The sequence below is a fragment of the Alligator mississippiensis genome, chromosome 2 (genome assembly GCF_030867095.1).
Source record: "Alligator mississippiensis isolate rAllMis1 chromosome 2, rAllMis1, whole genome shotgun sequence".
NCBI classification, from domain to species: Eukaryota; Metazoa; Chordata; order Crocodylia; family Alligatoridae; genus Alligator; species Alligator mississippiensis.
The window spans coordinates 38,419,259-38,445,692 of record NC_081825.1 but is presented as its reverse complement, the minus strand read 5'-3'; the positions used below and the strand labels follow the sequence as shown (position 1 = coordinate 38,445,692).

At 45.1% G+C, this 26,434-nt stretch overlaps 1 protein-coding gene across 2 annotated transcripts in view; it reads left to right on the top strand.

The window, feature by feature from the left end:
- Positions 1-26,434, top strand: part of PPARGC1A (PPARG coactivator 1 alpha) — a 563,553-nt gene that overhangs the window by 495,339 nt on the left and 41,780 nt on the right. The window lies entirely within an intron of this gene.

Genomic DNA, 26,434 nt, shown 5'->3' with positions numbered 1-26,434 from the left:
AAGGCTGGTGATGAGTTTTTCTGCCTGGCTTGAAACTTCTTGGGCTTTGGCCTTAAGTAATGAGCACGGATCCCAGTTTTCTCAAAAATCTCTGATAAAAATCGCACATTCTCTGATTAAAACCCCCAAAATCTGCAATTAAAATGAAATGCCACTATATATACACATACTCCATGCACAGATCTGGGGGCATGTGCCACCCCCAAGTCCTCCCAGGAGTGTGCTCAGTGGCAGGGAGTCAACTCCTTCCCCAACTCCCTAGATGAGTCACCCGCATCCCCATCCCTGTCCCCGCTGGCACCCTGTGGCTACACATTCCGGCCCTGAGCCCCAAGCCCCACGGACCACCCAGCTGGACAGCAGCCCCAGTCCTGCCCAACTCAACAAAATATCGTTTAATTTATATCACTATTCAGTTATATGGATTATACAGACCAGTGATTCTCAACCAGGGACCCATAGTGCTGTGGAGTGTTTCAAGATCCTTTCAAGGGTGCCATGCAGTGTTAGCACTGCTAGGTGTGCAAACATGATTTACAGGGTAAACCAAGAGATTTCAATTGGAATTTATAGTGGTAAAAACATTTCAGCCTGCTGTGTATTTTCTGAGTTCTTTGCAACAAAATAATTGCTGTATTATTTTTCTGTAATCAAAAAATAAGTGAAAACTATGGGCTGGCATTTTCTGAGGGGTGCTTTGAGTCCAAAAAGGTTGAGAACCACTGATATAGACTATTGTGCTTGATTTTGCTTATACAAGTGGTCTCTGAATGTTCTAATCTGAGATTTTGGGTGTTTATATTATAGCACATGAAAATTTTGGATAGGTTGCTCTGCGATCCTTTGAGAATGTAGGTGTAAATGAATTTTACCTTGTTTTTTCCCTTTATAAATGATACTATCTGTAGCCAGACAAATGCATACTTCACTGGGATAGCCTCAATTATCGTGCTCATTTCTGTAAGCTAGCAAATCTCTGGTGGATGGACTAGTGAGATATATGCCACTCTGCTTTAGTAACTAGAAAGCTATGTGTGTCACTGTTGAGCATGGCACACCTCTGGCTGGAAGTGCCCTTGTAAGGCATTTCATTAGTTCACCTGGGGGGGTGGTCGATAAGCAGATCAAAGTGGATTGTGAAGGATGGGGTCTGGGATGCTATTTAGAGCAGATTCTAGAAACTTTGAAAAATTTCCTTTTCCTTTTTTGGTTTTGCTTACATTTTCCCACCAGGAATATGTAGAAGTGGAAAAAAATCCATGAGCATAGATCTCTGCTCCCCTCACTACTTTTAGTAATGTAAAAATTTTAGGCAAAGTGTTGTCACTCTGGATGTCTTTGGAGAAAAGCCAAAATGTGTTGGTTTCCTTCTGGGTGTGAAAATGTTATACAGTTTTAACCTCACAGAGCTTTTCATTTGCAAATGACATCCCTTTCCAGCTAAAGGGTGTCAAACTGATTTTGCTTATACATGGTGGAAGTATTTCCACGTCTTGTAATTTCTTTGCTGTTGTATGAAAGGTCAGTTCAAGTGTCTTCAGAGACCAAGTCTCCCATTTACAACAGGAAATCTCTTGGGTAGAGAAGATAACATTACAAAACAGAGGATAACATTACAAAACATCTCTGCTGCCTCTGGCACAGACCAGCAGCTCCTATCATGATACTCTCACAGCACCTTATTACCAACGTTTTCTTTAAATCCAGTCTGAAGCTGCAGTTACCAGTTTCAGATAGGTGAAGACCATCTGGGTAAAATAACCCTGTACGAGGCTATAGCTGAACCCTGGAGGGGGCTCTTGTTAGTATATCATCTTTTCCTTTTCTGATTACATAACTTGAGTGTGGACTCATGGAAGAGCTCCCAGGAGCCCTTAGTTAAAATTCTGCCAACAAATGGATGAAAAATGCAGATGGCTTCACTGTGTTTGATATTTCTAAATCATCTATAATACATAATGATTTGTGAGAGCTCTTTGTTGAAATTGTGGCTGCACATTTGGGCATGGAATTAAGGCAGGGCTTTTTAGATATACCTGGGCTATTGAACATGCTAGCTCACAGGCTGGTCTCTGTGTGGTATGTCATAGTGCTATGCAGAGATATGCAGAGCTTGCTCAGGGTGTGCTAGCTCCAGAACCTAAAATAGCAGTCACATTAGTGTGGCATTGTGCCCTGGCTAATAAGCCCTGCTTCTCAGCAGTTAAGTTCAGGCATAAATGCCACACTTACAGTTGCACACCTGGTATAACACAGAGGTAGTCTGGGAATTTCTGACTGCCATTGGTTTATTCTGTGTGGATATGCCCTTAATTTCCACCCACTCCATGCTGTTCTCCCATCTGAGCCGCAACCAGCACAAGCAACTTCTGGCAGGACTGCTCCCCGTGCTTCTCTGCTCCCCTCCCCTCCAGCAGGAGCTGCCTAGCTGAAGCATTTCCTTGCCTGCCCGGAGTGGTGCAGCAGGGGCAGGAGCAACAGGAGGAGCTGGCACCGCTGGAGGCCAGGGGAGCAGAGCAGCACCCAGCTGGCTGTACCCGCATGGGGAATAGCCCCTGCAGAAGCCGTGTGTGCTGGCCAAGGCCCAGGTCAGTGAAGCTGTTCTGCTCCCCTCACCTCCAACTGTAGCTACTCCTTCTGCATCTGTCCCCACTGCTCCGCTCTGAGCAGGAGGAGGGGGAGGGAAAGTGGGGTGCGCAGCCAGTCAGCTCCTGCATCGGTGCGCAGGGCTCCACTTCTGCTTCACCAACCTGGAGTGTTTTAGCAGGAACAGAAGGAGGAGCCACAGCTGCAGTGAAGGGGAGCAGAACTGCCATGCCGGCCTGGGCCCTGGCTAGCATGTGCAGCTTCAGCTGTCTGATGCTGCAGTACTCCCCGTTAGGGCTGTGCAAAGGTTTGGGTGGTGATTCAATTCGGAGGAGATTCAGCCCGATTTGGTGGCTGAATCTCCAAAACTGAATTGAATCAGGGGACCAATTAAAAGGTTTGAATCGATTCAAAGCTCTCCAAATCTTCAGAAAAGATTTGGAAAGCTTTGATTCGGGCAGTCCCCAGTGGCTGCAGCAGGGAGCTGCAGCCAACTCTGAGCTGGTAAGCACTAGGGGCAGAGGAAGAGGAGCTGTGGGAGGGGACCATGGGGGGGATCCCTGCCAGCCACCCTGGTCCCTGCCTGCCCCAGCTCCGGCCCTTTAAGAAAAAGCCCCGGTGCTGCTGGGGGGGGGGGGGGGGGGGATCACACTACCACCTGCTGCCCCAACGCTGCATGGGAGGCTCTGCCACAAACCCCCTGACCACCCTCTTGCTCCCCCAGCCCCCTCACAAGTGCACTGCCCAGGCCAGCTCCGGCCCTTTAAGAAAAAAAACCCGGAGAAAAGCCCTACACTCATCACTCCTGTAGTGGCCTCGGGGGGCTCATGCAGAGCCTCCCACATGGCATGGGGCAGCAGGGATCACGCCCCGCCCGCGGGAACAGTGAGTGCGGAACTTTTGCTTTTTTTTTCCTTAAAGGGCCAGAGCTGGCCCAGGCGGGACACCTGTGGGGGGGCTGGGGGAGTGAGGGGGGCATCAGGGGGCTCGCGCAGAGCCCCCCATGGAGTGTGGGGCAGTGGGGGGAGGCAAGGATCGCCCCCTGCCCGGCAGCACCTGCTGAGTCGTGGCCTCCTTTTTGCAAAGTGTCGGGAGCTGGGGCCGGCCAGGGAAGCCATTGCTGGGCTTGGGGGGATGGGCCTGGCTGATTCAGAGATTCGGCACCAGCCAAATCTCCAAATCAGATTCAGTTGAATCGATTCGGGACAGTTATTTGAATCACTGAATCTAATCACTGTCCCCTAATCAGCAGAATCCGAAGCGAATACTAGCCACTTTGCACAGGTCTCCTCCCTGTGCCTCCAGCAGCAGTTCCTCCTCCTGCTTCTGCGCCTGCTGCACCACTCCAGGCAGGTGGGGGAAGCTTCAGTTGGGTGGCACCTGCTAGAGGCCTTCCTCTATAGCCATGCCCGTGCCTCCCTGATCTCCTTTCCTATAATCTAGGTCTCAATACCTATATTTTCAGAACTTCAGGTCTGTATATACCTTTAATTATCCTTGAGCCCCTTGGTCCTGGTCTCACTCCTCTAGAGCTGTGGTCCTGGCTGCCCTTTTCAGGTGCTGGGTCCCAAATCCTATCTCCACTGTCCTTGAGTGATGGGCGCTAGGCACTGTCTGTGTCCTTTATGGATGTTGGGACCCTGGTCCTGTCTCTGTCCATCATGGATACTGGGTCCCTGACCCTGATGCTCACTCTCACCCTCTCTGGCATAGCTGGAACTTCCCTCTTTCCTAATTAGTCCCAATCTGGTCCACCAGTAACAACCTCACATAAGCCCTTTGGCTATAACTAAATTCTTAGCCCACTGGTTCTGTAATAAACCTGTATTCATCCGGAGTCCTAATCCCCTTCCAGCCCTCAGCCCCTTGCTGTCTTCAGGCATTGCAGGACCTCAGTCTCTCAAAAACAGGCATCTTACTGCAGAGCTCTTGCTCCTTTGGCCTGTACGGCCAGACTGACTACCCTGGGCTCAGGCGCTGGTTTATATGCCACTCAAGGCCTGCCTTCTTCCGGTCAGGAGACTTGCTAGCCCTGGCACAGCTGTCTCTTTCATTCTAATGTGTAGAGCTAGTTGTTACTACCCTAGCTACTATAGCAGTGCCTCTGTTGCTTTAGCAGTATTTTCTGTCCTATTGTACTATTGTTGTGCAATTAACACAGCAATAGGCACTAACAGCTTCTGGCCTCTGCCTGCCTATCTCTTTGCAGCTAGCCCTTATTTGTCTTCCTAAGCACTGTTTGCTACTATTTTTCACTCTGTAAGTAACAGGACCCATAGGCTCCATGTTAAAGGCTCCAAGAACTGGATCATACTAGCATATTGGGTCACTCTGGGGTGGAATCCAGCACATGGAGCTGGGCTGGCATGCAAGATTGCACTGCAGACTGACTCCACATCGGTCAGCTCCACACTGGATCCAGCCTGCAGATCAACTCTGCCTGTGGGGCTGGCTCCAGGCCACTCATCCAGTGTGTGGGGCCAGAAAGTCTGTATTATCACTGCAAGAAACAGAACCCCCTGAAAATCTCGTACAGGAACGTAGGTCAGGTCCAGATAAGCCTTGCAGAACCCTCCATTTAGGCTTCCTCGCACCTAAAAAAAAAAAAAAGTACCTTGCCAAATGAACGGGATCAAAAATAGGGTTCAGCATATAAAGGTCTTTAATTGCTCTCAAAGGGTGATCCTATATGCTAAGCAGAGTGGCAGCTAGAACTAGTCAGTAGGACATGCTAGGCCCAGATATGTGTGTCTCAACACTTGTCTTTCCAAGAGCTTGCATGCTAAGAGTGTCTGTCAGCTTGTGATCCAAAGCATGATCCTAATTGACTGGTGGTGGTGCCCATCATTTGCTCAGTATCCTAGTGGTTAGACTATACACTCAGCCATTGTAGAGACCTGGGTTTTCAGCTCTCCTCAGCTTGAGGAGATTCAAACTCACATTTCCCATCTCTTAGGGCTGCCCTAAGCACATGGCTATATAATAGGCTAGCTGAGGGGACACTCTTTTCCTCTCCTAAATTCTTTAGCTGGCACTGTGAAGCTAAGGGTGCAAGATACCTCAGTCCTGAAAAACAAGTGAGAGGGAGCCTGACTGTGACTTAGCAATAACTGTACTCCCTCTCTTGGATTCTGGCTTCTATTCCCCGGACGGTTTCTACGTTTTACTTTAGATTGTCTTTGGTTAGCAAACAGAAACAATTCTGTAAACTGGGACCAGAGCCCAGGTTTTCTGTCCCCTTATGAAAGTACCGTCATCATTAGACAAAAAGACATCTTCTCTTTCTGCCCCTGGGAATGTTACATTCTTGGCCCTCTGACCCACCTCACCCAGAGAAGCCTATAGCTTGGTGGTGAAGACACTCTCCTGGGAGGTGGAAGATTGATTTATATCTCTTCAGGCTGAGGCGGGTCCACGATCCAAGTCTCCCCCTGAGCTGTTATGCAAAACGTGCGCACTGCAACTACTATCAGACAGGTTTCAAGTGACTGGGTCCTGTGTTTTGTGCTGAACTCTATGCTGTTAGTGTGACTTAGCATGATTTGGAACAGATGACAACCTTGGTCAGAGCATAAGCAGATTCATAGATGTTAGGGTCGGAAGGGACCTCAGTAGGTCATCAAGTCCGACCCCCTGCCCTGGGCAGGAAAGAGCACTGGGGTCAGACGACCCTAGTTAGGTGCTTGTCCAATCTCCCCTTGAAGACCCCCAAGGTAGGGGAGAGCACCAACTCCCTTGGAAGCCCATTCCAGATTTTGGCAACCCTTACTGTGAAATTCTTTCTAATGCCCAACCTAAATCTGCTCTCTGTCAATCTGTGGTCATGGTTCCTAGTTACTCTAAGGGATGCCCTAGTAAATAGAGCATCTCCTATTCCCCACTGCCCTCCCCTGATGAATTTATAGCCAGCCACAAGATCACCTCTCAGCCTTCTCTTGCGAAGGCTGAAGAGATCCAGGTCCCTCAGTCTCTCCTCATAGGGCCTCGCTTGCAGGCCTCTGACCATACGAGTGGCCTTCCTCTGACCTGTCTCAATATTCTTCCCATCCCTTTAGAAGTGTGGTGCCCAAAACAGGACACCATACTCTAACTGTGGCCTGACCAGTGCCATATAGAGGGGAACCATCACCTAATGCTTGATGAAGTGCGGTTAGCCTTGTTGATCTCTTTATCACATTGACAACTCAGGTTCATCTTGGAGTCAGCTATGACTTCAAGATCCCTTTCTGCTGCTGTGCTGCTGAGAAAGTCATTCCCTAGCCTGTAAGTGTGGTGGTGGTTCTTATTTCCCAGGAGTAGCACTTTGCACTTGTCTTTGTTGAACTGGATCCTATTTCATTCTGCCCATTTTTCCAATCTATCCAGATCAACCTGGATCCATTCCCTACCCTCTAGTGTATTAACTTTGCCCCATAATTTGGTATCATCTCTGAACTTGGACAGGGTGCTCTCTACGCCCTCATCCAAGTCACTGATGTAGACACCGAATAGCATCAGTCCAAGGACCGAGCCTTGCAGGACTCCACTGCCCGCATCTTTCCAGGTCAATATCGCCCCATCCACCACCACTCTCTGGGTATGATCCCTAAGCCAATTTGCCACCTACCTAACCAAGTAATCGTCTGCATCACAGCCTGTCAGTTTATTTACGAGAACAGAATGAGATACTGTATTGAAGGTTTTCTTAAAGTCTAGGTAGATGACATCTACATTGACTCCTGCGTCTAAGCATTTTATGACGTCTTAAAAAGAACAAGGTTAGTCAGGCAGGATCTACCTGCAATGAACCCATGCTGATTTCTTTTTGGCATTATTTCCCCTGCTGGGCTCCCACAAATGTGATCCTTAATGATTTTTTTTTCCTGAGTTTTCCCAAGGATAGAGGTGAGACTAACTGGTCTATAGTTTCCTGATTCCTCCTTCCTCTCCTTCTTAAAAATAGGGACCACACTGGCCCTTTTCCAGTCCTCTGGGACCTGACTGGAGCACCATGACTTCTCAAGCAGCCATGCCAGCTGCTGTGCTATGACACTAGCCAATTCCTTCAGCATCCTTGGATGAAGTTCATCCGGACCTGCTGATTTGAACACATCCAGCCCCTCCAAGTACCCCTTCACTAAGTCTGCACTAACAGTTGGTGGACTGGTGTCCCTCTCATGTCTATCTGTGATCCAATTGGGAGATTTGTCTTGGTCTGTGTCTAGGAATACAGATGCAAAGAACTCATTGAAGAGCTCAGCTTTGTCCCCCCTCTCTGTCACCAGTTGCCCTAGTTCGTCCTGTAGGGGTCCTATGCTACCCTGAGCCTTCCTTTTGCTCCCTATATATCTGAAGAAGGACTTTGTGTTGTCCTTAATTTTTGTTGCCAGCCTAAGTTCTAATCCTGCTTTGGCCTTCCTGATTCCCAGCAAGCGTGAGCCAGGGAGGTATACTCCTCCTTGGTAGTTACCCCGTTTCCACAGCCTCTATACCTCTTTCTTTGCCCTTAGGCTTTGCTGGACTTCCTTTTTCAGCCAAGAGGGCTTCTTGGCCCCCTTGCCCCCTTTTATGTGCGATAGGATTGTCTGCTGCTGCGCTTGTAGGATAGCTCCCTTGAGGAACGACCATCCTTCCTGGAGCCCCAGTTTGCCAATGGTGTTGAGCTTTAACACCTCATTAACTAATCTCCTGAGCACGCTGAAGTCAGCCTTTCTGAAGTCTAGCACTTTAGCCCTGCTGGTTAGTTTACCCACCCTTCTCCAGCTAGTGAATTCAATCAAACAATGGTCACTATCCTCTAGGTTACCTTGTACCTGCAGATTCCCCACCAGGTCATCCCCTGTTGCTAACACCAAGTCCAGCAAGGCTTTTCCCCTAGTGGGATCGTATACCTCCTGCATTAGGTGGAGGTCCTGTATGCAGTTTAAGAATCTACGTGAGCAGTTATATTTGACTGACTGCTCCTCCCAGCAGACGTCTGGGTAGTTTAGGTCACCCATGACAAACATATCTCTCAACCGTACGGCCTCTGAGATGCTTGGAGAGACATGGTCTTGAGAAACAGAAGTGCTTACAGTTAATGCAGTCTACTAGTGCTTTAATGGCCTCAGACCACCTTGTATTGTAGAGTAGGCCAAGGTTCCCTATCTTCCAGTGAATCAGGATTAATTCAGAGAAGAGGGTACATATAGGCTGCTTCTTCACTTGCAATAATGGAGAAGGGAGCAAGCTACAAAAAAGCAAGCTTCAAGAAACCACACTGCTGAGCCTAGAGAAGCCTGCCTGAACCCGCACATCCCCAACAAGGAGGGCTATGGGATTCCTAAACTAAGTAGAAGAAAGGTGGATGTGATTAGTTAGAAGAGTGTGCATTTGGGAAAACATTCACAAATTCCAATTAAGTTTTAGGGCCAGAATTTGTTGTGAATTAAATAGAAAACACTGGAGCAGGCAAATCTAAGTGTGACCGCCTGGTTCTTATGATCAAAGCTTGATCAGTGGAGCATAGCAAGATATGGCACCTAGGCTTGTTTTCTATGGGATCTATCATCCAGAAACACTGGTATGAGTGATCGGGTAAGGTTCCTGTTCCAGGATGAGGGAAAAGAAATTGTATCAATACATATGTCCTGAAGGCATGCATGATGCCCATTTTAAATAGATGATAGTTTTTGAACAAAGCAGGTATTGTTGGGAGTTACTATCTAGAATTAAATAGCAACAACTGAGACTACACATTGTTTGAAAAAGTGGAAGAAAGGACATTGAATACTATGGTGATTTTGCATCTTATAATACCTGAATCTTAATTGTCCTCACATACCTGGTGGCTTTATGGTAATGCAGCTCCACTGACTTCAAGTTAGTTCTGATTTATACTATTGTAGCACAGTACAATATACTATTGTATTTATACTATTGTGCTGATTCTCATCAGTCCAAATCCTATCATCCAGATATTTTGTCATCTCAGGATAACTGGCTCTTAGTTGTACTACTAGTAAAGCAGGAGTCTGATGTCCCACTGCGTACGCTGATATGACTTCACTTCATTCTGTATTATTCATTTTAATTATTGTAACTTGCCCTTCATCGATAAAATACCCACACATCTCAGCTTCTCTGTTTGAACCCATTTTCTCTCCTGAATGCTGGAAGATGTACAGAAAGCCATTTATCCTCTTTGTTCCTTCCAGTACTTGCTTTTTAGAATACAGTGATAGATAACCAATTTACTATGTTCTGTCGTTACTGCTCTGTTTACAGCAGTTTTAAGAGTTTACATTAGGCCACCGTGTTATCTTCCAGTTTTCCTAATTCTATCTCCTGGCAGTCCCAGCTATAGCATTTGGGGTGGCTGCCTCTGCCCTAAAGAACTTTTTTGTTTCTGCAGGGACAAATCCTCCCTTCGCTAAACTGCTTTGCAGTATTTGCTCAAACTAAAATTTTGACAAAGACATTCTGTCCACATACACCAAAAGAGATTTCCTTTTTTAGATGCACTTGGAGGTAACTGGATGCTGCCTGTACCTGGCTGATAACTGATTTTGTACATCTATGTAGCAAGATCCATACCATTTTTACATTTGTTTCTGAATGACAAATGTGTAACTTCACCGAGTCAGCAAAAGAGGAGAGAGTCCACAGAAGCAGTCCTAGCCCTTCTACTGCTTTGGTAATGGGGATGGCCAACCTGTGTTTTTGCTGAGTTTCTCCATCTATTCCCCCATCACACACACAAAACACTGTTTAAAAATGAATTTAACCAAACATATTGGGAATCATATTAATAGAAAAAATTGTTATGTATACTATCCAGAATCACCTTAATGTATGATTTAGGTCATCTTGTCATCAAGATAATCTGTTGTTCCCTTTCAAACAGTAATAATATAGTTCTGATATATTTCCACTGTCAGAATGGGTAACATCACTTGATGTTTATGAAAATTATGAGTTTCATATGAGCATCAACAGTTTGTGTGGGTTGCTACTGTGACAGAGAACCCAATTTTTGAGTTTGTGTGACCAGACAATAGACTCCTGCGGGGGTGGTGCAGGCGCCTACTGTGGAGATCTTCAAAAGGAGACTGGACACCCAGAGCAGGGCAACTGGACCCGATGATCTCATTAGGTCCCTTCCAGCCCTATACTTCTGTGAATTATTCTAAAAACTAGGAACAAAACTTGTTAACAAGCACTATGTCACATGTTGAAACTATGTACAAATCAGGCCAGGTTTTCCTCAACATTTTGCAAATTGGTCAAAGAATCAGGGATGAGTTCTGTGTTTGTAACTGGACTAAAAATTAAGCAAATTCTCCATGGTTTCAGTTTTCATTGCAAGCACTTTGTACAGTTGCACAATGATACTCATTTTGACTTAGTAACTGTAAATTGATAAGTCAGGTCTTCCTCATAAAGAGATCTGGGCAACATGCCCATGTGGTGGGGTAACAGTCTTTCACAGTAGTGCCTTGCCTTCAGTAGCAAAGGATTCAAAGTGCTAACGGAGTTGGAAGTACAAGATGCAAAACATTGTTGACTGATATTTAAATGCTTGAATCCCTTCAAATTATTTGGATGAAAAAAAATCATCTTGCAGTTCCAAGCTTCAAGAATTCTGGAAATAAGTATACCTGATACTTTTCTGAACACTTGAGCAAGTTTTGATATATATAGGTGTCCTTCCTAGCCCTATAACCAGAATATTTTCCGTATGTGAAGAAGTAGAGACACTTTCCCTGATCTTTGTTTTTCTTTCCTAGTTGGAGCCTATTAATTGTTTAGCATCAGTACACAATTTGACTGACTGATAGACAAACCTGCTAATCCTTCCCTTCTACCAGACTCCATAAGTGAGCATCTTCCCAAATTGCATTCTGTGATTTGGCTAGATTATATCTTATCTCTACTCTTTTTGCTTCAATAAACACACAATATCTAGTCTATCTTCCTTCCCACCTTGCAAACAAGGAAAAACATCAGGACTCAATCAGCTGCTAGCACTAATGGCATGGTTCCTCATACTAATTCCTACTCCCTTTGTCTGCTGTTTCACAAATATCTTTGTGAAAATATTCCACCCATCAAAGAAGTTTTTCTTCTCTCTCCATAACTAATCTTCTGGGCTCTTGTAGCTTTTATGATGACCTTTGCTAGGTGTGTTACTTGGTATGTAGTTATAATAATTCACAATAAAGCTCTACACTGTTCTATTAGTTAGTGAGTCTCTTAACTAGGTGATCTCTGATCTGGAAGCCTTAGAATTATCCCAGAAGAAAATAACAAGGGTCATTACTTGATTGGCAAAAAGAAAAATTAAGTAGGAAAATATTAAAAAAGAAGAGTAGACACGAATGGGGGAGCACCATTGTACCATTCTTTTCTCTACAGTTCAAATCTAACTCTTTAGGTGTCTACCATTTGATCTTACAATTTTTCCATGTGAGTCTCAAGAAACGGGGGCCAAAGCTACTGTCATGGCATAAAGATGGGGCAATTAGTGGCTCCTATTGTTTTACTTTTCAGCATCCTTTATTTTAAAGATTATCTTAACCCCAGGATAAATTCTTTGTCTGCTTACATTAGAGTCATTAGAGATTTTTTGGTATGGAACACTGCTAAATGGAATTTCCATCCTCAGTGAGTTTATTGCCACCTACTCTTCTCTACCTTGAGCTGTCTGCTGTGTTTATGGTTATACAGTAGTGTCTTTTCTATAATGTTTTGGATATTTTTCTGATTATTTGCATTTTTAAGTAAGCAATATAAAGGGTGAATGAAAGGGTGAACACTATATTCTCGGGTGTCCCCTCCATTTTGGGGGGATATTTACCTAGTTGTCTTTTTATTGTAACTTATTCCCTTGTAGTCTTTAAACTATGTTAAGCTTTATGGTCTTAACGTTCACTTTCAAAGCCATGTGTTATTCTATCTTGTTCTATTTATCCAGCCTTTTTCCTTCTGCTTTGTTCTGCCAGTGATGCCATCTTTAATGTCCTTCTCCTATATAAATATCTCAGCGGTTTTATCCCTGCTACCTCTGTGTGTGATACTTTCCTGCTGTGTTTTGACAACCCACTTTCCTTTCTTCATTTAAACCCCTCTGGAAAATTCACTTTTGCAATTCCAGTAAAAAGTGAATGAATGCTCTCATCATTTTATATACAGAAACTCCAAGGCCCCCAAGGGGGAACACTTGCATAAAATGAATATCTACACCATTGTATCGCTGTAACTCATCTTGTTTAAGTCCACCTTCTTCCTCCTCTGTGTAATCCTTACTCATTGTGTCCTAACTAAACTTTACACTGTAAGCAGTTTGAGCCAGAAAATTTACCTTCTTTTGTCTTCTGTGAAGCACCCTGCACATTTTGAAGTATTGTCTTGTTGGTTATAGCACAGGTCTACTCTCTGCTACAGGGTTTCTGTTGCCTGGAGAAAGTCAATTAATCTCTGCAAATCAGTACCCTACTATAAAAATGAGTATTATAATAATATTTTCTCCCACCCTCTCTCTTTCTCTTCTACTTGTATGGTGAGCTCTTTGAGTATGAACTGTCACTGATTTCTCTGTACCCTGCACAATGGGGTGAAGATCTCAGCTGAGGCTGGATGGGGCTATTGTAACACAAATAAGCAATAAGAAATTGAGGGCTTAAAGGATATATAATGAAGTTGAGAACAATGAACCAGATTAATATTTTTGTACATAAATGTGAAGGGGAAGACTGAGAAAAAGATGAATGCAAGTACTGAGCACACATTTTCAGACAAGGCTTGCTCAGCAGCCCAGTGACAATGAGCATGTTGTTTATTTGACAGAGAGGCTATGAACTTACCTCCTGACTTGCAAAGAAAACTTGCTCCCCTAAATGAAGACATATGGTTGGTTTTAATGGCAGTTGCAAGACATGTGGCTGTGTTATACCACCGTGCTTTAGCATATAAAGGTACTGGGTATATATATATATCTTATGAAGAATCTGTGATTTCCGCTGCTGCTTAGGAGCATGCACATTTTTCACCCTTAAATGTGTGGCAAAGAAAAATTATATGTAAAAGGACAGCTTCAGCCAACTCCACAGGATCTTAATGTGACATCTGCCCAAAGAACCAGATGTTGCTACCAGTATGGAAAGAATCTCTCAGCTCCATAGCACTAAGTCCTCATTCAACCTTACTTACTCTGCATTTGACTGTTAGTTGACCTCACTTGATATGTCTTTTATGTACTTCAATTATACAAAATGTAACTTGTTCTGAAATTTGCAGTAAAACCTGACTTACTGGAAAAAAGCCTTACTGGAAAAAATGCTAAAATACACGTCTGAATAAGTTTCCATTTCATACTGCAGTTTTGGCAATTGTTCCAATGCCGTCATTGTTTTAAAGTATTAAAGCTTCAGGTAAAAGGGAGTGGGTAGGAAATAGTTTGCAGAGGCATTTGTGCTGTTTGATTCTTGTGAAGGCTACTAATCTGTTCTCAAGCAACAATAGAAGGAGCTGTGTCTAGGAGTGTTTATTCAGAGGTGAGGTAACAATAAGAGTATTACTAGTCATGCTATTCCTGCTCTTCTCTACTTTATGCTACATGACTGCATTTATGCTACATGACTGCATGATATTTTCAAGGCTTGGTGTAATAAGACTAAAGTGAATATAAGGGTTGAAAATGTCTAATCTGTGCTCTCTCTGTTGGTCCTTGCCGTGACATTTGTGTGTGGTTGTCAGCACAGGAAACTGGCCAAGATTTGCAAATGCAATTAGAAATTTTAAATGCCTAATTTGAGACACCTTAGAGCAACCTAATTTTCCTAGAGCACACGTTGAGAATTCATTTGTTATAATGTGTTGCAGATCAGGCCCCCACAAATTGAGGATACCCAAAATCATTGGTTCCTTTTGAAAACCTTGGCCAGAAAGTTAAGAAATAGCAAATGAGAATTAGTGTTTTCATTTATTAGTGTAGTAAATCATTTTTTTTGGTGGGAGATACAGAGAGGAGGATGAGGGAGTGGCAGGGGAAGAATATCTTTTAATTTGTTGTTTGCTGCTATGTGTTGAATATTTATATTCTGAAGAGGCATTTCTACCTATTCCAAGTGTTTGGCAGGTCCAACAGTTCATTAGATCTTAACAATAGAAACACTGCTAAATAAGAAGGATTCATAGGCAAAGTACCCCCGAGGCTATTTCTCTGAGAGAAAGTGGCAAATAAAATCAGAAACTAATTAAATAGTCAGCTAAAGCAAGCATAACTTAAAAAGCTCTAAAACTACCAAAAATGGAAACACATTACAGTTATCTGCATTCACAGTGCAGAACAAGTTTGGTAGTATTTAAGATAATTCTCTAGTGTCTGCTATTTTTAGTCCAAGGGTAAGCTTCTATAAGAGCCTTTCAGCGTTGCATCCCTTTAACCTGGCCTAACAAGCTAAGCCAATAAGCTGTCTGATTTCCGTCTTACATGAGGAAGAGAGATAGCTAAAACAAACCATTTGTGGTAAAAATGTTCAGCCTATCTTATATTAAGAGCTTTCTTCATATAGATTTTTCAAACATCCCAATATTAAGTGTTGCTTGTCAGAGACCAAAATGTCAAGCTTTGCTGTTTTGAAACTGTAGAAGAAGAGATATAAAAAGTGGGTTTTATAGACACAGCCTAATGGAAATAAACATTACTACATTGCCAATGGTGAAACTGAATTTTTGCAGTTCAGGCAATTGTTATTGATATGCCTAAGTGAAAAGGAATACGTTCAATTTTTCTTTTCAGTAAGAAAGAAAGACCTATGAGATTTGATTCTCTTTGCATTTATACCAGATTTGTACAACTTTAAATCCACTGACTTCAGTTGTGTTGCCTTTGGTTTGTAATGTGTGATGGGTCAGAGAAGAATCAGGCTGAGGATCTGTATCATAATAGTTGTAGGACACTGAGTTTAAGACTCATGAATATTCCACACTGTTGAAGATAGTGAGAACTTTCTGATATTCTGAAATGTTCATTTAACGTTAATAATTTGGAGGTGGGGTGGGGGTGCAAAAGCTTTACAGTATCTATTCAGTTACAAACAGGTTGTTATTACTTGACATACTACCCTTACTTGCATTGATCTGTAAGATAAAGTGCAACCTCTCTTTGCATTCCTCACTGAGTTTACAAAACAGTATTTTATTGCTGCTTCAACACAGTGAGGGCCAGCCACTTCCTCCCCACTGGCTGCGCAAAACTTGTTCTGAGTATCTCATCACTTGAAGTTTATGGTTTCAAAGGTCATATTGTTTTGTTTAATATAGTATATTCAGTCTTCTCTCTACCACTTCACTGGGATGGGGCAAATGGGTAAAAGATGATTGGATTCAAGCTAAAGAATGGGTGTAGTGCTGCATTAGGAGGTGCATAATGGGGTCCATTGTGTGGATTGTGTGCTCTTGTGGCCTACTACTATTGAACTATTGATTTTTGAAACAGAGGTACAGTCAGAAGAGGACATGGATCTCAGCAGGTAGTATTTCATATTTATACAAATAGGCTAAGGACAGACATTACACATAAACTGGTATAAGTGATCAGAAACTGGTTTAAACTTGTAACAGAACAGATGTTCAGTGCACATAAACCAGTTTCAAAACGGCCAAAACTGGTTTGAGATAAACCTGGTTGAATGTAGTACCAGACTTAACTGATTGAGCTCAAACCGGTTTATGCAATGTCTGTCCCAGACCCCTTCCTAGTTTAATTTAAACCAGAGTGCCCCAGCATCCCAGCATGCTCTCTGGGCTGGTTCTCCACTCCAGCAGAGCACGGCTAGCCCCACCCCTCTGCTCCCCAACCGAGTGGGGCAGGCAGGGCCAGGGGTATAGTCAGGTGCTGGCCCCAGAAGGCATCAGGGGAAAATTTTATTCCCCACCTCTCCCTCCCCTGTCCCACCAGCACAGACCTGCAGTATTCCGTGCTGGCTGCTCCAGTGGTGGGGGCTTGGCCAGCCCTGGCGGTAGCCTTGGCTGAACTGGCTAGAGAGTGGTTTAATTCCCCCCTCCCTGTTCCACCGGCAGGGACCCCAGCTGGGTTTGCTGGGCACTCCCTCCTCAAAGCTACAGTGGTGGGGAGGAATGGCCCCAGAGGCAGAGAGGACAGGGAGGGGGGTTATTCTCCTCTCTATCCCCAAGGCCCCTGAGGGACCGCAGCTGGGTCTGCCTGCCACCGCTGCTGCTCACTCCCTGCGGCGTCTGGTGGAGGGGGCTTATTCTGCCGCTTGCCTTGGGCACAGAGCAAGTGATGGTGGTGGCTGGCTGGACAGGTGCCCCGGGGAAGAGGGGGGAGTAACCCTGCTCCCTGACCCCTGCTTAAGAGGCCCTGCCCACCAACATCTGGCCCCGCCCCCACCCGGCCGCTGGAGCAGCAAGGGGGGAGTGACCATGATGGGAGCAGCAGCCCCTGTCATGGTTTCCCTGAGCGTGAGCCCCTTCCCAGCAGGGGGGCTGTGCTGCGGGGTGGGGAAAGATGCTACGAATCATGGCAGCGGCGGCTTGGATGGCTCTGGCTCCCTCCCTCTGAGCCCTAGTGCTGCCACGTGTAGTCTGCCAGAGTTCTGTCCACCCCATCGTGGGGGACGCCTGCTGGGAAGGGGCTCACGTTCCTCTCCACTATGATAGGGGCTACTGCCCCCATCAAGGACCCTTCCCCTTGCCAGTGCAGCAGCTGGGCAGCGGTGTGGCCAAACACCAGCGGGGCACGGCCAGACACCAGCCGGCAGGGCCCCTTCGGTGGGGGGCAGAGGTTATTCTCTGGCATCCGGCAGAGTGGGTTTATTCTGCTGTGTGCCCCAAGCAGGGGGTGAGTGGTGGCGGCGGTGGCAGCGGCAGCAGTCAGGGCTGATAGACCTGGCTGCAGTCCCTCTGGGCATTGGGACTACAGGGGGCCAGTTCAGCCCAGGCTACTGGCCAGACTGGCCACACCCCCCAGCACAGCTTCCCTGCAGGTGAGGGCACACTGTAGGGTCCCCCAGCTCCTGGCCTGAGCAACTACAGGCATGTGCCCACATTTCCTCAGTCCACAAGGAATGTCTATGCTGTTGCAGGTCGGTTCAACCAAGGAAGGTTAGACTAACCCGCAAAGATTGATTCAAATTCAGGCTTTGGCCTGTTGAATGTCTGTCCCTAGCCTTAGTCCACATGAATAAAAAAAAGTTAAATTGAATGTTGGGACCAATTGTCTCTGAGGATCTTGTTTCCATAAAGATGAAGGTGTCTGCAGCTTGCTTTTTTCTTGCAAATTGGACACATCCTACAGATTCCTGGTTGTATATGCCTCCTGTTGCTTAGGGCCCTAGCCATGCTAACTTCGAGATTATACACCAAGTAAAGTGCTATTTGGAATTGATAAGCACATCAACATATTGCCTGTAGTGGATATGAATTAATTTAGGGTGGAAACTTCTGTCTCCTTCCATTGCTTTTGTGTTGCCATATAAAAATTTAGGGCAGCACAAAGTCCAAGCCAACAGATCTCCATACCCTTTGTTACCTCACAAATACCCAAAATTTGTGGCCGTGACAAAGGTGGTATCAATTTACATTGTTATTTAGCTGCAGGCACCTGTTTGTTTTGAGGCAGGAGAGCCCAGGCAGTCTGGAGCCACCCTCTCCAGCCCACCACCTTGGGCTAGTGTTCCAGGGCCTTTATGGATCCCAATCCTGCATACCCCAGGAATTCCCACAAAGGATCAAGCCCCTTTAATCCCTGGGAGTGCATATCTGGCTTTTCCCTCTTACAGAGATGGACCCTAGGGAATGCATTTCTGTAAGCAGGGAAAGCAAGGGTTTTCTGCTTGCAGGGATGTGCCCTGAGATTCCTGGAGATTGCAGGGGTGTATCTCACTAAGCAGAAGAGCCTGAGCTCACTACTTATAGAAAGACTCCCCCAGACATCTGGGATCTCCAGGGGCACATCTCCACAACCGGGGAAAGCCCAGCTTTCTCACTTGCAGAGATGTGCCCCAAGATTGCCCAGGGCAAGGGCATGTCTCTGTAAGAGGGGAAAGTTGGGCAGGCTCTTCAGAGTCTTGAGAGGCTCAACTCTGCAGAAATTCACAGGGCACACAGAACCAGGCCCCTCAAGCCCTGGGAGAACACATTGCCTATTGTCTCAAAAGTTCAATGGGCAGGACAGCGGGTGACATGTATTTCGTCCAGCGAAGCAGATCGGCTCTGCCAAGACACAGCACAGCACAGCTGATCGGCTTCATTTGGCAGTGTCTATTTACAGTATGTCTGTGTTGATGTCACAGCAATGATTGCAGTGTAGTGTAGATGCATCAGACTTCTAGCCCTGAACAAGATAGCTTGGGTATAGGTAGCAAGGTAGTGTGGTAGCATAGAGTTTAGTGATAGCTAATTTACCCTGCTTCTCAGCTTGTTCTGAGCTCTGTAATGTTGTTCTTACACTGCTACTGGTACCCAAGGGAACATAGGTATTTCTATACTACAGCGTAGCTACTGCTCTGACAATAGTATAGATATACCCCAAGAATAAAGGGCCAGATCCCCAGCTGCTGTTAATTTGTGTAGTTAGTGAAGAGGTGCTGATTTATGGCAATTGAACATCTGGACACAAATTCTTTTTCTTTTGGTTCCTAGCAAAAGAATTAAATAGAAGCATACGTTGTTATATGCTTTGTAGTAGTACCTACAAATCCCAATAGTAAATCAGGACCCAATTATGCTAGGCACTATACAAAGACATGAAAAAAAAAAGGTTGTTCCCACTAGGCCTCTGCAAATAAGGAAGAATTTGATTCAGATTCAGCTGCTTTGGAGGACAGTGATTTGATTCGGAGATTTGGATCACTGTCCTGAATTGATTTGGCTGAATCAGCTTTGGAAGATTTGGCGCTGACTCGGAGAGATCTGGTGATTTGGATTGGCTGGGGAGAAGCAGGTAGAGCTGGGCGGCTGCAGGTTCTCCTGCAGCTCCTTTGGCTGTGCCTGCCTGTCCCCGGGTGGGGGGAGCCATGGGACAAGTTCCCATGGCTACCCTGCCTGGCCACATCCCCCACCTGGTCCAGCCTAGTCCTGGCACTTGAAAAAAAAAAAATCCCCGCACTCTCTGACTGCAGCAGGGGTTGTGGGGGCTCTGGGGCCTCCTGACAGAGCCGCGCCCCCCCCCCCACTCCCTGATAGCCCCTCTACCTACCCACACCGCCTAATACCCCTCCCCCCTCACCCAGCCAGAGCAGTCTGGGAATAAAAACAAAACAAAAAAAACCTGCACTCACCGGCAGCAGCAGCAGCTGTGGGGGCTCTGGGGCAAGTGGCAGAGCCCCCGCTGTGTAGTGTAGCCTCCACTCCCTGATCTCCCCCCCTGTGCAGCCCCGCCCCTATTGAATGCCTCGCCCAGCCCCAGCACTTGAAAAAGAAAAAGCCCTGCACCCACTGGCTGCAGGAGCAGTGACTGGGGCCTCTGAGGGTTCATGGCAGAGCCCCCCCCCCATGCAGTGCAGGTCAGTGGGTGGCAGTATAGCACAGAGCAGTAGGGATGGCCCCCCCACCTGGCACTTGTGCTGGAGCTGCCCCATGGCGTGGGTGCTGTGCGGCTTGGCAGGGTGCCACGCACTGCCTGGGAGCTGGGCCTGAGTGCTGCTGGGCTCCAGCTGACACAGAGCTGCCCCAGTTCCCAGAGCATGCAGTGCCCTGCTGAGCTGCCCTATACCCGCACCATGGGACAGCTACTATGCGGTGGCAGGTGGTTGGGGGGCAATCCCCGGTGCCCCCCACTGCCCTGTGCTGAGCAGGGGGACTCTGCCATGAGCCCTCAGAAGCCCCAGTCACCACTGCTGCAGTGGGTAAGTGTGGGGAGGTTTTGGGGTTTCTTTTTTTTTTTTTAAAGTGCTGGAGGCTGGGGCCGGGCAGGGGATGGGGCCAGGCAGGGCAGCCATGGGGGCTTCTCCTACGGCTCCCTGGCTGTGTCTGCCTCTGCCCCAGTGGGGGGAACTGTGGGAGCTCTGCCCTGCTGCCATTTGCCCAGCTGATGAAGGGGGGCATGATGCAGGCATGGTTCTCTCCGAGCAGCATCAGGGCAGAGCCCCTTCTCCCAGTGCTGCTGCACCCACGTCCCATGCCCCGCCGCCCCGGCTGGGCAGCTTGTCCCAGCCCCAATCCCCCCCTTCTCCATGGCCATTCCCTCCCCCCTCCCCCAAGCCCAACAGACTTACCAGCTGGAGGCAGCTGTCAGCTGCCTGTTTAGTCTATGGCTGAATCTCCATATCAGCTGAATCTTTTCTGAAGCTTTTCCAAATTGATTTGGATTCTTTGACTCAATTTGGAGCTTTTACTTGGTCTTCTGATTCGATTCGGATTTGGAGAGTCAGTCCCCGAATTGGGCCGAATCTCCTCCAAATCGAATCAGTTACCAAAGCTTCACACAGCCCTAGTGCCCAGCTTGAGAAGCTTACAACTAATTAATGTGAGACTCAGTGCATGGATAATTACAGCTCTGCACCAACACACTGAAGGGTTATTTTTAAAAAGGCAGTGCAGAAAAATGCCTATGTTCATATTCACCATCTCTTATGAAACAGAAACTTGATAAGGCATCAGTATGTCTCAGACCTAAGAAATGGGAAAAATGCAATCTCTTCTGTCTTTCACAGTGGATGCTGGTGACCAAGCACATAGAGTTTTAAAAGACTATCAGAGAGTTAGCAGTATATTCAATTTTGATTAAGAAATGTTAATGTTGAATGCAAGGAATGCACCCCCTGTGGGATTCTTAACATGCACTACAGCATTAAGCGCTACCCAGCTCAGTCTTTGCCAAAGTGGTTTGGAGGAAACTAGCAAAGCATTTTACATTTTGTAGTGAACCATATTTAATCAACGTTGTCTGTGATGACTAATGAGTTTCAGGATAACTGGAAACTAGGAAGCAGTAGACTTACTCCAGAGAAAACCTGGCAATAGATAGCCTTGCTGTGGTTGTTCTGTGTATTTTTTAAATATTTGCCATTTAAACTCTGCATCTTCAATTTATAATTCTATTCACGTGCACTCCTGTATTAAAATAACAATAAAGTCATAGGACATGGTCACACATCAAGAAAATATATGGTTAAGGGTATGATGAGGTAGCTGAGACAGCTCAACCAATCAGAATCCTTGACTGGCTGAACAATCTGAGACTTCTGTTTAGATAGAAGATTTTAGGGGGTGCACTAGAAGCATATTAGACAGCATCATTTTCTTACCACTTTGTGAGTTGTGGGAGTTGTTCAAATATCATGAATTGATTTAATATGACTGAAAAGCATGGCAACATTCATGTGTGTTCCATGTCATGTCAGTATCTTCACCTGGCCACGCTTCCTTTACTAGTAGTATCTTAGTAGTATCTTCACATTCTGAATATGTGCTTCACTGTATGATCGTTTTCATCACATGCAGGCAATGACAACATAAGGGAAACATGATGGAATGCTAATTGATAGAAACGTGTTCAGCCAAAGGTCTTTAATAGATATGTAGAAGGAATGCCACATTATTGCATAGGTGCCATAGGACTTACCAGGCCAAATCTTTCCTCAGACACTTAAATGCAGCTCCCATTAATTTTAATGTATATCCAAGAATAGAGTTTGACATATTTTATTTGACATTGTTAGGTTTGGCGCTAACTTGCACTACTACACCACTAAAACTATAGTAGCAAAGCTCATTTGTAGAGATACACTATCTAGGGCATTAGTTGCACACATGCTTGTGCTGTAGCACGGGGCACCTTTAAAAGCACCTGGCACTGCGGTGCATGCATTTGCATAAACAGCGAAATGCGCATCAGTGTTGAGAAAATGGTGGCAGTGTGGTTTTGAACTAAAACACATCAAAGATGTTTTAGTTCAAAAGTGCACTACCACCATTTTCTCAGTGCTGATGCACATTTTGCAGTTTATACAAAGGTATGCAACACAGTGCCGGGTGCGTCAGCTCAGTTAATCGAGTCTGCTTTGATGGGCTGGATATCCCGCCCATCAGAACAGACAAATGTATGTGTATGAATGCCGATAGTGACAAAAGAGCACTTTTTTATATGTGATATAAAACAGGAGGTGCGGGTATTGCAAGTGGAAGTGTGTCACTTTGGGGTGTGAGTATTATTTCCGTTCTCTTAGATGGATTAGGTAGGCCAGCAAAACTTTAGGGTATAGATATGCCCGTAGTCTTCTGAAAGAATATTGTGTTGTATCTGCATCAACTCAAAGCCAGCTCAGGAGTGTATGGGAAATGAGGGTATGTTGGCAGTCATCCAGTTGGATCATAATAAAAGTTTATGGGAAGCCCAGATGTATTAACAATGTGCTGATCCATTCACACTACAGGCCTCAGAGAATGCTTGCTCTTCCTGTGTGAGCACAACTGAAGCCTCTCTTTCAAATACTTGTTCAATAGGCTTACTGGGTAAGTTTGATGACGCTGAACCCATTGATCAATTAAAACATTATACAAAGTAATTAATGAATTAGATACTTTACAAATGCAAATTTCTTGGTCAAATTAAATCCAGTTTTTTAAACAGCGGAAGGCACTAGATCAAAGCAACTTTAACATTTTGTTCTTTAAAAAAAAACAAAAAAAATTAGAAACCACTTTAAAAACCTATATCTATAGTTTCATTTCCTCTAACAACAAAAAGGCACCACATAAGTGAACCACATTTTCTAAAAAGAAAAAATTTCCTCCTGTGCTCTAATTTTATCCCAAAAGGATTTTATTTTTGTAGTCATAAAACCTCAGAAATAGGTGGGGGTTTATGATGGAAGTCCTGATGTAATATTTATTATACTGAATACAGCAAATGTGACACTAAAATAAAGAATAAACAAAAATAATATAACTATATTTCATAAATTTTAAGGGAAGGGAATAAAGTGTCACATAGTACATCTTTACCGAGGTGCCTGGTATTACCAGCAAGAAAAGGAAGGATTAACATCAATTTGCTTGAGAGAGTCCAGAGAAGAGCCACACGCATGATCAGAGGTCAGGGAAGCAGACCCTACGATGACAGGCTGAGAGCCCTGGGGCTCTTTAGCCTGGAAAAGCGCAGGCTCAGGGGTGATCTGATGGCCACCTATAAGTTTATCAGGGGTGACCACCAGTGACTGGGGGAACGTTTGTTCACCAGAGCATCCAAGGGATGACGACTAGGTCGAATGGTCATAAACTACTACAAGACCGTTTCAGGCTGGACATAAGGAAGAGTTTCTTTACTGTCCGAGCCCCCAAGGTCTGGAACAGCCTGCCACCGGAGGTGGTTCAAGCACCTACATTGAACACCTTCAAGAGCAAACTGGATGCTTATCTTGCTGGGATCCTATGACCCCAGCTGACTTCCTGTCCTTTGGGCAGGGGGCTGGACTCGATCTTCCGAGGTCCCTTCCAGCCCTAATGTCTATGAAATCTATGAAATTACATTTGTGAAATAATCAGTGAAATATTGTGAGATGCAATTCTTCTCTCCCTAATGCACGGTGCTGCCTAGCAGGCAGATATGTGGACCCAAGGTGTGTGAGCATTTAAAAATCCTGCAGGTGCACGTAGAAATTAGGATAGGCTTGCCACATAAATTAAATACATCAATAAATGTGAGCAAGCATTCAGTGTTGGAGTACTTGGCCTGAAATACTTCTGACACTTGTAGCATAATACTTGTGAGGGGGAGAGGCCAGTGCATCAGTGCAGTCTTATTACTGCCCTTTCTTTCCTCTTTCCTCATATTACTGCGCTTTCTTTCCTCTTTCCACTTTTTAAAAATGTTGTGTGTGTTCATTAGTCATTATGCCTTGTCTGAATTAAGACAAAACTTTTAGATTTTAAGAACCTTGGGTCAGGAACTGTGTCTGTGACTGTGAAGTTCCTAACATTTTTAGGAACACCATCACAACTAATAATCTCCCTGTGGCTTATTGCTCAGGACCATGTCACTCTATGAATGGGGAAAGCCAGTGAGCTTATGGGGAAGTAATTGTGCATCACACCATGTGCCACAAAAGAGGAAGTTGCCAAATAGTAAGCATGGATGTTGGCCTAACTTCTGATACACCCTTTATGAGTGATCTGTCCTCCTGCCTGCTGCAACTTCAGGTACTTTTCATAGGCCTGGCTATTCTCCTGGTTTCACCATTGTCATGAGTACTCCCAAGTTCCTTTCTCAGCTGTGCCATTCCTTTCTTCCCTGTACTCTCTCATTAGTATTTGGTGCTGGACCTCACAGGCACATTCACTTATCTGCAGACTGTAACCTTAGCCCAAATTTCCAAATCTTCTCCTTCTCCTCTCCCTCTACTCTCAGGTCTCCTAACTCTCAATCAGATTTCTGTCTCCTTTATGTTCCTGCCAATGTCTTCTATTCCTTCTCCCTAAGATATGGGTGGGGTCTTGCAGTTGAGCACTTTCTTCTTTGTGGGAAGGGAAATGGCAAGAATATTCCAAGTTCACTCTTGTCTGTCCAGTTCCATCTCTGATCATGCACCTTATGGAGCTTCTGCTACAAAAGGTCATGATGCAGCACGTGTGCATTGTTGTTCTTGTTTCTAGAGTGGGGGAGAGCTCTTGCTATGTCTCAGCACTATGAAATTGCAGCTCGTGATCAGATATTTAGTAATGTTTCTATATGTCAACTTCTGTACAACTTTAAAAATCCCTCTGGTGAGCTCAGACCAATACAAAACATATGTAATGCATTTGCTTAGTAATCAGCAAACTACCTTATATAGCCAGTAAATATTGAGGCCCAAACTGCAGATGAGATCACTTGCTTTCAGGTGTTTTCTCAATATTGTGTTCAGCATCAAGTATAAATTGAACAGAGTGACCTTTTGATATTGAGTCAAATTGACTGCATTTCCAAAGATTCTGTGGTTTCAGTTATCATATATTTGTGATATTGAGTCCACAACCAGTGCATTGGCTCTAGCATAGCAATATCTTACCATTGCACCTATTAACACAATCTGTAGCAGGATACCTTGTTCCCTGTGTTTGGGGATTCTTCCCCCTCCCCCGAATCAAAGCTTGTGGGGAGGAGAGGAAAGGTAGGCAGTTTACACAAAATCTGTTCATTAAATGGATTGCAAAATGTGAATGATTTTTGGTCAAAAATTGTAAAAGGTGTCACAGATTACTAGCTGGATCCTCAGTTTGTGAGATGAATAAGTCAATTAGTAGCTCCTCAGTTTATTAGAATCTTAATTGTCAGGCTGTAATGGAAACTTCTGAACTGCAACAATTCATTAAAAGCAATAAAACATGTGACCTTTTTGTAGATTACTTAGTAGACCCTTTTTTAAGATTCCATATTTATTTCATAGTATAAAAGTTAAACTTTACACCTGAAAAAACATTACAAATGTAGGGAAACCCAATATGAAAATTGCCCCTACCTGTAGTTTTCATATGGCTGTGATGATGGGTGGGGCCTGCAGGGGGATGTTCCCAGGCCCCATGGTGCCCAACACTGTCAGAGACAATTAAACCAGATTACAACCTCAGATGTGGTGAGGGACTGCATTTATGACTAGGTCCACCAGAGATGAACACATGTAGGGGCCAGGCATGTTCTGGTCACCACTATTTTTTTCTGCCTGCCTTTGAGCACATCTCTGCTTGCAGCAAAGACTTTAAGAGGTTACAGTGATAAGCAGTCACTGCAGGGCATTTTCAGAAATGCCATATTTGCATATATTTGTCAAACAATTGCATCCACTGCTCCATCTTCTTCTATGCTGAGGTCCATTTAAGTAGTTCTTCCTGATACTTAATAGCTCCTGATTGAAGAGGAAGTCAGTACAGTTTTCACGTTACCCCG